This window comes from Lactuca sativa, chromosome 9 (assembly GCF_002870075.4).
Source record: "Lactuca sativa cultivar Salinas chromosome 9, Lsat_Salinas_v11, whole genome shotgun sequence".
NCBI classification, from domain to species: Eukaryota; Viridiplantae; Streptophyta; class Magnoliopsida; order Asterales; family Asteraceae; genus Lactuca; species Lactuca sativa.
In genome coordinates this window covers 140,490,941-140,502,457 of record NC_056631.2, presented here as the reverse complement: position 1 = coordinate 140,502,457, position 11,517 = coordinate 140,490,941, and the positions used below count along the sequence as shown (strand labels likewise).

Genomic DNA, 11,517 nt, shown 5'->3' with positions numbered 1-11,517 from the left:
AATCCCTAGCTGTTGCCCTGACGACTTCCCAAGCTATCAGTACAAACTAACACCCAATCAATATCCAATACTCCATACTTGGGTTAAAATGACCCTTTTACCTCCGGCCTAATTTGGTCCATGACTAAGGCCCAAATCCACAATATACAAGGCGCAACACTAACTAATATTCCAAGGCCCACTTATGGCCCACTTATAGCACAATTTTCCAAATCGGGCCCAAACCCCTCCAATGAACCTTACCCTAAAGCCCAATAATTTCCTTTCTCCAAAAGTCTGTTTTTAGATGGCCTACTAAGGCCCAAAGCAACTAGGTCTATGAAATATCCGAAACCGCAGCCCAAAAGTGTGAATCCTATTCTCACTGGGTACTCAGGGCGTACTCAGTTGTACGCTGCACATACATCCTTGCTGGCTTGTACGCTATGCGTACAGGCTTGTGTGCCCATCGTACTCCTCTATTAAGCTATCTTTTGCCACTAAGCAGTTAATGCTTAGCCCAAAGGTCCAAACCACATATCTGAGTCCTAATCAGTGTTTAGATCCATAAAATCACTGACTTGGTGACTTTGCATTCCCGAAATGAATCCAAACTCAAAATATAACATTCTACTTTCATAAAAATGGCCCTAACTCATGCATGGATGGATCTCAACCTCAAAAATGGCAACTTGATGACTCAAGGACCAAAATAACACTAGGAGTGACAACTCTAAGTTTCAGAAATGATATGAACTCATAAGAGTTCATCAATGGGTCCAAAGGGACCATAAACCCAAACCAAAAAAGATCTAAGCTAAGAAGCATCAAGTTCAAGACTTTATACCTCAAATAAGTGCCAAATAATGAAGGGGTTCTAGATCTATAAGCCTTCACTCCTCCAAAGAAGCTTTAACGGATGGACACCTTCCTTTAAAGCACCAAAATACACCTCAAATGGCATTCTAGGCTCAAAAAACACAAGTATGGAATTAGGGTTCGTGTGTAGGGTAAGGAGCACAAAGAGGCTGATAAAATGAGGCTTTTAAGTCCATAAGGATGCTTAAATAGTGGCCAACCCTGGAAATTAGGGTTTTCATTAAACCTTGCGTATGCCCTGCGCCCCACGTACACATTCAGAACCCCGATCAATACCCTCGCATAATTACACTAAGCATACACTTGGTACACCCTGTGTACTCGCTTCACCACTTGTACGCTAAGCGTACCTTGTTGTATGTCCCACATACAACTCAAGGGTCAAAATGGGAAATATTTAATAATGCAAGGTCAAAAGAGAAACTTACCGAGATTCAAGTGTTACAATTTCCCCAACTTGAATCAGACTTCGTCCTTAAAGTCTGCTGCCCAGAACAACTCTGGATAATGCTCACTCATCTCCTCCTCGAGATCCCAAAATATGTATAATTTGGTGCCACATAATATGTATGTGATACCTGGGTGGGGCATACCAGTCGACAGTTCTGGTGCTAGGGAGGGTTCAGGCTCAGGATCTAGAGCCATACAACTCGATGAGCAGACTAAGGAGTTTCTCTTGTCAGAGATTACTCATTGCATTCTCAATCAGACTTTTGTTATCTTCGACTCGGTCAAGGAGGGTATCTTGGAGGTTTTAGAGGAGCGATTGAGCTTGCTTCATTATGAGATGATGACTATAGCAGGAGCTCGATCTTTGACATTCAGGGAGTTCCGGGACCCCATTGCAAGTAGGCATTGTTTATTAGATGTTTCTAACGCTTTCCACACCAGTCGTTGTCCCGTGGGGAACAAGGTCAGGCTAGCTACCTGCCTTTTTAAGGATAGGGCTCGAGACTGGTGGGTGGAATTTGGTAGTGTTGTGGGTGATGATGCTATCGATGGGATGACCTTGGATGGTTTTTCGAGCAAGTTTCGAGCTGAGTTTGCACCGATCATTGAGGTGTAAAAGTTGGTGTGAGAGTTCCAGGATCTCCGCCAGACTACTGAGACGGTGGCTGAGATCACCGCTATGTTCAGGAGAGGGCGCTTCTAGTTTCACAGTATGTGGCGGACGATGAGAGGAAGAAGGTCCAATATCATGAGATGCTGAGGAGCGATATCCGACAGTTTGTGAGCCGATCTAACTGCAAGACGCTGGAGGATATGATAGTTCGAGCTAGGGAGAGGGATTTTAACCTGGAGATAGAGAGGAAAAAGAATCCATATGAGGTTCAGACATCAGGGGTTCGGGAAAGAGGCCCAAGGTATTGGATTCCAGATCGAGGGGCCATTAGGGTGGTCGCTGCCGTGGCAAGTGTGGCAGGACGCATAAGGGTTCGTGCAGGAGTGGTAGTGGTGGTGGTTCTGGCTGCTTCAAGTGTGGCTAGACTGGTCATTATAGCAGGGATTATACTGCTACCACCACCCAGGGATCAGATCTGATTTTCTTTCACTACAATTAGAGGGGCCACAAGAAGTCCCAATGTCCAAGTTTGGCTGCTACCCGACCAGTGTTAGCACCCGCTCCTGCAACTTTGAGGATTCCTGACGGCCGTTAGGGCCGAGCTGATGCACCTACGGTGAAGAGCAGGGCTTTCCAGCCGACGTCAGAGGAGACGCGTGCAGCTCACGGTGTTGTGCCGGGTATGCATATTCTCCTTATATCATTATTTATATTGAATTGTTGCTTATGTTTATGTGTTTTATTTTAGGATCGTTCCTTGTGAACGGTATCTCTGCTTTCGTATTATTTGATTCAGGGGCTACCCAACCTTTTGTATCGCTTGCACATAGCAAGAGATTTTCTGGAGCTCCAGGGGAGCTGGATTGTCCTCTTGATGTTGAGATTGTTGATGATAGGACGATTTGGGTTATGAGGGTTAATCGGGGTTGTACTCTCCAGTTATTCAACGAGCGGTATCCAGTTGATTTGGTTCCCATTCCTTTGGGTGGGAACATGTGACAACCCGAAATTCTTTCCGTCATTGTAACCCGTACCGTCAATAAAATTCGTCGTTTTCGAATTGTTTCCGTTACATTTTTTTAAATTAAGTCATTAATCTTGAGTCGTTTATTATGACTTAATAGGTGTTCAAACATGTTAATAACACAAGAAAATATTCCAAATTAACAATTAGAAAAACTTTAGTTTCGACCATATCGGGTTACGACAACTTTATCGGGTGCGACCAAAAGCATCGTATAACGTCAATATCGGGTAGAATTCCACCGTGTCCCAAACTTGAACCATATATAAAGCTCAATTGACTTCATTTGATGCTTTTGCACCCTCTCTCACTACTCTCTCTCTCTCTCTCTACAACTCAATTCTTGGTCCAAAGTCATTGAATTCAAGCCCCAAATCATCAAGGTAACCATCCTAACTCGTAGTATAACCTTTTCAGCTTCCAAATCCGTGTTCAAACTATGAATTAGGACCATAAACATGTGTTTACGGCCCTGGAACACTCATGGGCCGTGAACACATATAAGATGGGTTTTGGAGCCCAAAAACCCTCTCAAAACACTTTTGGAGCTTGGAATCGACCTAAGGACTTATTGGAATGGACTTGGAGCACCTTGAACTCATCATGTAGGGGGTAAATGAGATTTTACGGCCCAATAACATGCTTGGACCGTAAACACCAATTCATGGGCAGTAAACTCATTTTAAGGTGTTAAGATGCCCCGTAAACACCTCATAAGCCTTGGAATAAAGTCAAGAAGCAACCACAAACAAGTTAGGGGCCTTAAACTTGATAAAAACCTCACCCTTAGGAGTTCACGGCCGTAAACCCCCCAAGGATAGGTTCCTGGGCCGTAAACTCCTAAAACATAGTCAAATGATGCCCTAAATCCATCCCAAGGCTTGTAAAATGACTTAGAATCACATATGATTAATCTAGGGCCACCAAAACATTTAAGGAAAGAGTATATAGGAGCTTACGGCCGTAAACTCCTAGTTCACGGCCGTAAACTATATTTGGTAGTATCTTTGGTGGTTTAATCAATTTCTATGCCCTAGATTTGATCCTAGCAAATTTTCCCAAGTGATATAAGGCCATTTAGCAACCTAACACCCATCATTCATGAGTTCACGGCTGTGAACTCATGCGGACATGGTCTTAGGGCCGAAAACTCCCTAAGGAGTTTACTCTTGAAGAGAAAACTCATTATCTAAGCCCTATTCGTCCATAAATGCCACCCGAGTCACTCCAAACACTTGATTTGAAATGTTTTCGCGTCTTGGAGTGTATAATCACATCTAATTAGTGAATTAAAGTTTAATTATATACATTTGTGTATCATTCCATATTACATAGGAACCTCGGGCGTTATCAAGCCCCGAACTAACACTTAGCATCCAAATCGACTCGTTTCTCGACTGGTGAGTTCATACCCCTACACCTTTTTCAGTGTTTTTCAATGTTTTTAGGGGGGGAATACAAGCAAATTATAAATGTTTTCAAAACTTAAAAACTGTTGTAATTCTATAAATATCTGGCAAACTTTTAGACATCTTTACCCCTTATGCATATTGCGGAGCATAAGGGATGTTTTAATCGATTATAACTACATGGATTTCATTTTCAGTAAAGGAAACAATCAAACTAATCAAATTATTATGGGAATAATTTGGGATCTTCAGTTCTCGTTTTATGAATTCGGATTTCATTAAATGTCAATAGATAAACTATGTCTGATTCAGTTTATCTCTGTTTATTGTAAAGTATTATGCCAGATAATTTCTTCTGTTCAACTATTTATACGTTATTATGTTTCGAAACGATTATGATATTCGATAACAACCGAGTATACCGTGAATAATTTCATACTAGCTTGTGTGGTTCGTCTTCATTAAACCCTTCAGGTTATCAGTAAATCCTTCCCGGAAGTATAACCAAAGTCTCCTAGAGGGAGAGTGTGGAATTTGTGAATAGATCTATTCGGGACTGACAATCCAACACCTTAACTATTAGCTACAGTTAGGCGGGCACGCCTAGGGTGACAAATTATGGATATCGTCCGACACTTGAAGAACGTCAAGGAGGTCCCGAGTCACATTAGCATGGTTATACGAATCACAATACGTATTAAAACATAGTTTATTCACGGATTTTATATCTATCTTTGATCTATTACAGAATGGTATTTCCATGGTTTTCAATCTATAGATTTTATACCTACTGTGATACGGGATGGTATTCCCATGGTTTTTAATCTATAGTTTTTTGTATTAAAACTACCTACTGTGATACGGGATGGTATTCCCATGGTTTTCAATCTATAGTGTTATGTATGAAACTATCGACTGTTGTACCGAATGGAAATTCAGATGTTCTAACTAAACTGTCTTTATAAGAAAATATGGGATTTTCTTGGATAACAAATTTTTCAGAAAACTAAAGGAAACATGTTCATTTTCAGAAAACAAAACACTTATGAACTCACCAGCTTTATGCTGATTTTCAAACTGCTTGTATTCTCAGGTCTGCATTAGACAGGTACCCAACGATCCTTTTGGCGAAGACGGAGTACGTAGAAGACACGTCTTTAGTTTTGTTCATATATAGATATGTATAACACCTGTAACACATTACTTTCAAACATATGTAAATTCTAATATGTAATGTAATGGTTGTTTACTTTGCTTACTACGTACATTGGTTGTGATACTTAACATGAAGTCACTTCCACCCCGGAACGTTTCCGCCCAGGGTTTCGGGGTGTGACAGATTGGTATCAGAGCCCTTGTTTATAGTGACCTAAGTATACCAAACCTTACATGGTATAAGACTATAAACACTAAGGGGCCTAAGTGATCTGAACTAAAAGTATACTTTAAAATATAAGTATTTTCAAAAAGTATACAAGTATACCTAACCGTCGAAATCCGTAACTATGAGTAGAACAAAACATAAGTAAATGGGTGTTGTATACTGCGGTTAAACCTGGGCAGTTATGTAGTCGTGTCTAGGGTCAATATAGCCCGATCAACTATATTCATTCGAGATATGGCCAACATGTGCTTGGGAGTGACTGTAGTGTTTAGCATGCCTAAAACTTACCTAATACCCAAAACAACGAGCCATCGTCGCAGCGAATCATGAAATACTATGGGAGTATTTCTAGAGCCATCTTCGTTATAGAAAATCCTTATTCAAGCGTTGCTCCTCGATCATTCATTTAGTGGTAGTTTATATGCTTTGATAACTCATTCCTGCTTTATCGCTTAATAGAATTCAATATTTGTCATATCTCTTGATTCAAATCAGAGGACTTACCATCCTCTCTTTCCTGATCTTTATAGATCAAGATTCCTCCAAGAAAGAGACCCAGATAAAAGAACAACAACCCTCCGCCACCACCTCCTCCTCAATTTGATCCTGTGATGTTCCAGGCAGCTGTTACTGCCGCAGTGGCAGCCGCCATGTCGCAAATGAACCCCGGTGGTTCAGGAAGTGGTCCGCAGCCCCAAAACTAGGAAGGTAGCCAGGGACACCGAACGGAGTGTTCCTTTAAAGACTTTATGAACGCGAAACCCACATCCTTCAATTGCACTGGAGGTGTCATTTCCCTTACCCGATGGTTCGAGAAAATCGAATCTATCTTTGAAATTTGTTCTTGTTCGGAATCTGATAAGGTGAAGTTCGCCGCCTGTACCTTCACCGATAAAGCTTTGACTTGGTGGAACGGCCGAGTGAAATCCTTAACTCTACATGTAGCTACTGCTATGGGTTGGGAGGCCATGAAGGATCTTCTACTTGCTGAGTACTGCCCTCGGGGCTAGATGCAGAAATTGGAGCATGAACTATGGAATCTAAAGATGAAGGGTTCCGACATTGTCGCTTATACCTCTAGATTCGAAGACTTGGTGCTGTTCTGTCTGGGAATGGTTACCCCGGAAAGTAAAAAGATTGAAAGGTTTATCTGGGGGCTGACCCAGCCAACAAAAGGGAATGTGTTGGCCGCAAAGCCAGACACTTTCGACAACGCTAAATGTCTGGCGCAAACCTTGATTGATCAAGGAGAAAACCCTGATGAGGAGACCACCACTCCTGAGCCGGTTAAGAGTAGTGGTGGAAGTAAAAAGAAATTCTGGAACAAACGGAAGGCCCAAAGTTCACAAGGGTCCTCTAAGAAACAGCAAACAGTAGCAGTCTATGCTGCAACTGCCCCTGCTGCTATTTCTGCCGTCGGATCCACAGCTCAGACTCCTTCCAGTGGATACGTCGGTACTCTTCCTTAGTGCAGCAAGTGTAGCTACCATCACCGTACTCCCGGGACATGCCATGAACGACTCTACAACAGTTGTGGCAAGAAGGGCCACCTTGCTCGAAACTGCAGAAAACTAGCCCAATCAACCAATCAATCTTCCGGAGCAGGTGTCAGTTAGGCCTGTTACGGTTATGGTGAAGTAGGGCATTTCAAGAGAAATTGCCCCATGGCAGCATCAACCGACAATACGGGGAGAGTCCTAGCTATGGGACGAGAGGAGGTTGTCGCCGACCCCACTGTTGTCTCGGGTACGTTCCATCTCGACAACTCTTATGCTAGTATCCTTTTCGACTCTGGTGCTGAACATAGTTTTGTTAGCCATTCATTCAAACGCCTTCTCAAACATAATCCCCAACCATTAACCGAAACATTTACCGTCGAGATGGCTAACGGTGAGAAAGAAACCGCTAGCGATATATTCATAGGTTGTACCCTTACCCTGAACGACCATTCTTTTCCCATCAATCTTATGCTAGTCTCCATAAAGAGATTTGATGTTATCATTGGCATGGATTGGTTGAGTCCCAATCATGCTGATATCTTTTGTTACGAAAAAGCCATCCGTCTTAACCTCCCCTCTGGTCAAACTCTCGTGATCTATGGCGATAAGCTTAGCTCCAATCTTCATATCATTTCTTGCATCAAAGCTCAAAAGCTTCTGCGGAAGGAGTGCCAAGAATTCCTAGCCCATATCATCAACAAGAAACAGGAAGTTATAAGACCTCGAGAGCATCCCCGAAGTCTGCAACTTTCCTGACGTTTTTCCTGAAGAGCTCCCGAGAATTCCTCCTAAATGTCAAGTTGAGTTTCGCATCGACCTAATCCCTGGAGCTACCCCCGTAGCCAAGACTCTATATCGCTTAGCTCCAGCAGAAATGCAGGAGTTATCCAGCCAACTCAACGAGCTACTCATCAAAGGGTTCATCAGACCAAGTTCCTCACCCTGGGGAGCTCCGGTATTGTTTGTGAAGAAGAAAGATGGATCCTTCCAAATGTGCATCGACTATCGTGAGCTAAACAAGTTGACCGTCAAGAACAGATATCCTCTTCCTCGAATCGATGACCTCTTCGATCAACTTCAGGTAGCCAGCTACTTCTAAAAGATAGACCTTAGGTCAGGGTACCATCATCTATGAGTTCATGAGAGTGATGTTTCCAAAACAGCTTTCAGAACTCGGTATGGACACTACGAGTTCGTAGTGATGCCCTTCGGTCTAACCAATGCACCGGCTGTATTCATGGACCTGATGAACCGGGTGTGTCGTCCCTTCTTAGACAAGCTCGTCATTATGTTCATTGACGACTGATATGAGCATAATTAGTTAATTATTTAGCACATATTTTTTATCATTTTTAATTAATTATGTGAACAATGTGGACAAAAGGTACTTAAAATGTTTTGAATTTTGTTTTCAGTCCAGAAGATATGCTTGGAAGTAAAAGGAAGCAAGGAGAAGCAACTGAAGATCAAAGAATGAAAATAAGAGACAAAAGACCATCTACTCGGCGAATAGACGGCTTTACTCGGTGAGTACACATGAATGTTCCAGAAGATAGATACAATCCCTGATCCAAGACGGATAACTATACACCTACTCGGCGAGTAGGACATATATACTCGCCGAGTACCCCCTGTTTTGAGATATCTATAAAAATCGAACCTTTATCCGAGGGGAAGACATTCCTGGCGATTTTTGAAGGTCAAGCTGCGATTAAGAGCCCTAAAGGACGCTGAGGAACCCTAAGCTTCAATCTTTTGAAGAATTCAAGCAATTAGGTTAATCCTACCACTTAGATTTAAGAATTGAATATGTTTGATCTAGAAAACCTTGTTTTTATGTTTGTTTCTACTGCAACTATGAACTAAATTCGTTTTTGTTTCTGTTTGGGGAATACCAAGGAACTCCTATGGTTTAATTATTAGTTTTTGTTTGATTGTTTATTGGTGATTTATTAAATTAAGTTTGTTAAAGAACCTTATGCATTAATCACTACTATTTTCTGTTAATTGGAAGACAATTAGGCTGCATGAACATCTCTTAGTTGTTAACCTCATATGTCTATGTGAACACTAAACCATATGCTTAGAAGTAATGATTATGAAACTAAGATTAATAAGACAATGGGAAGATTAATGTGTGAGCTTGTTTGAGAAACCATCAAACAAGAGGTTAATTGAATTAATAACTTAATTGACCATTACAAATCTTATTTAATCCAAACCATTAATCTAGGGAATTAATTAGTTTAAACACTTGATCACCGCTTAAATTAGTTAATTGTCTAAGGGTTAGGAGTAATGAACATGAACCTAACCATTATAATTGGTAACCAATAGCAATTAATCTATCATAAATACAAATAACCATAGGAGTGAATTGGTTGAACCTAAATAGAAACATCTTTATCAAACTTGGCGAATAGTTGTTGCTTTAGTTATTTAGTTAATTTAGTGTGCCTAAGTTTCTAGTCTTGCAAAACTAGAAGAAAACCCCTTTTACTTTTATTAGTTGTTTAGTTAAAATTAGTTATTAGTTTAATTTCCCCGTTCCCTGAGTTCGACACCTTACTTACTAATCTATACCACTAAAAGACAGGTTCATTGCCTTTGTGTGTTAAATTTATTAATTAAAAGTAGGGATAAAACAAGTGCATTTTACACACATCAAGTTTTTGGCGCCGTTGCCGGGGAACGGTTCTAAATAATTAATCTAATTCCTAAATTTTTTTCGATCCTTTGTGTGAGTTTACTTGCATAAAGTTCTTTTATTGCAATTTAGTAATTAGTAATTAGGTTTTAGCATCGGTTTTAATTTAGTATTAAATTTAGAATTTTTTCAAAATATCACTGATACTCGCCGAGTGCAATCGCATCGACTCGGCGAGTAGCAGTTTATTTAGCAGTAAATTTTAATTTTTTTTAGTACATTTTTTTTGTTCTTTCTACGCTTTTATTCTGTTTATTTCAGGACTTTCATGACCAGAGGATCAAACACCCCACTGGTACCCCCGTTTGAAGATCCCGAAACCGCATTGAAAAGAAACAAGGGAAAGGACGTGGATAGTTCAAGTACACCAAAGAAATCACCCTTGTCCAATTTGAAGACTGTTTTTGGGAAAAAGAAGAGCAGCAAATCAGGAGCATCCAGCGCTTCCTTAGTAATCGACGAACCGGCTAAGGAAGATATTGAGTACGAGACCGAAGAAGAAGAGGACCTGACATACGAGCACGAAACCGAATCCGAGGAAGAGTTAGCCGTCACAATGGCTAACATTGATGAAATCCCCATGGGAGAATGGAAGAAGAGGATGCGAGACGACACTGGCCCGGGACTTGTGCAACCCGCAATTCCCGCAACTATTACCTTCGAGCTAAAGGGTCATATCCTAGCTTTACTTAAGGAAATACCCTTTTATGGAAAAGACCATGAAGATGCCTACAAACATTTGGATGAAGTCAATGATGTAGCTGATTACTTCAATGTTCCAAATGTGCCCCGCGAGACTCAACTACTTCGTATGCTTCCGGTGACATTCAAAGGTGCTGCAAAAGACTGGCTCAAGTCACTTCCCCCCGGATCAGTCACCACTTGGACCAAGATGAAAGATGAATTCATTGATCACTTCTGCCCACCTTCCAAGATAGCCAAGTTGAAGAAGGCCATTGCTAACTTTGAACAACAAGCTGGAGAGTCTCTATACGAAGCTTGGGAAAGGTACAAGAGCTTACTAAGAAACTGCCCACACCATGACGTTAACAGCCAGCAAGAAGTGTCCATCTTCTATGATGGAGTCAATGTCACAACCAGGCAGTTACTAGACTCGCAAGGCCCGCTCTCAAAGAAGCCACCCCCGATGATCAAAGAATTGATTGAAGAATTCTCTAAACACTCTAGAGAATACCACAACCCTAGGCATGATGTCACTAGGGGAGCTGCCTATGCAACTACTGAAGACTTATCCGCGGTCATGGCTATGCTAAAAACCATGGATAGGAGGATGGATAAAATGGATCAAACAATCCATGCTATTCGGGTGGGTTGTGAAAACTGCAATGGGCCTCACCTCACTAGAGATTGTGATTTAGATGAAAATGGCAACAAGAAGGCGCAAGTGTGTTACTCAAGTCGAGACCGATATGATGAAGACTGGCGAAAACAAAAGAAAGATTGGCTCCCTTATGAAGAGTACAAGAAAGCCAAGGAGGAAAGGTTTAGGCAAAAAGGGAGAGGGTTCTACCAAAAGGAGGAACCGGTGCAAGAAAGGAAGCCAAGCTTGGAA

General features: G+C 41.4%; 1 non-coding gene across 1 annotated transcript; it reads right to left on the bottom strand.

Annotated features, from left to right (window-relative positions):
- Positions 1-10,884: 10,884 nt before the first annotated feature.
- On the bottom strand, positions 10,885-10,991 carry LOC111902151 (small nucleolar RNA R71). Its single transcript, XR_002853692.2, has one exon. It is a non-coding gene; the product is annotated as a small nucleolar RNA R71 (small nucleolar RNA).
- Between the last annotated feature and the right edge of the window lie 526 nt (positions 10,992-11,517).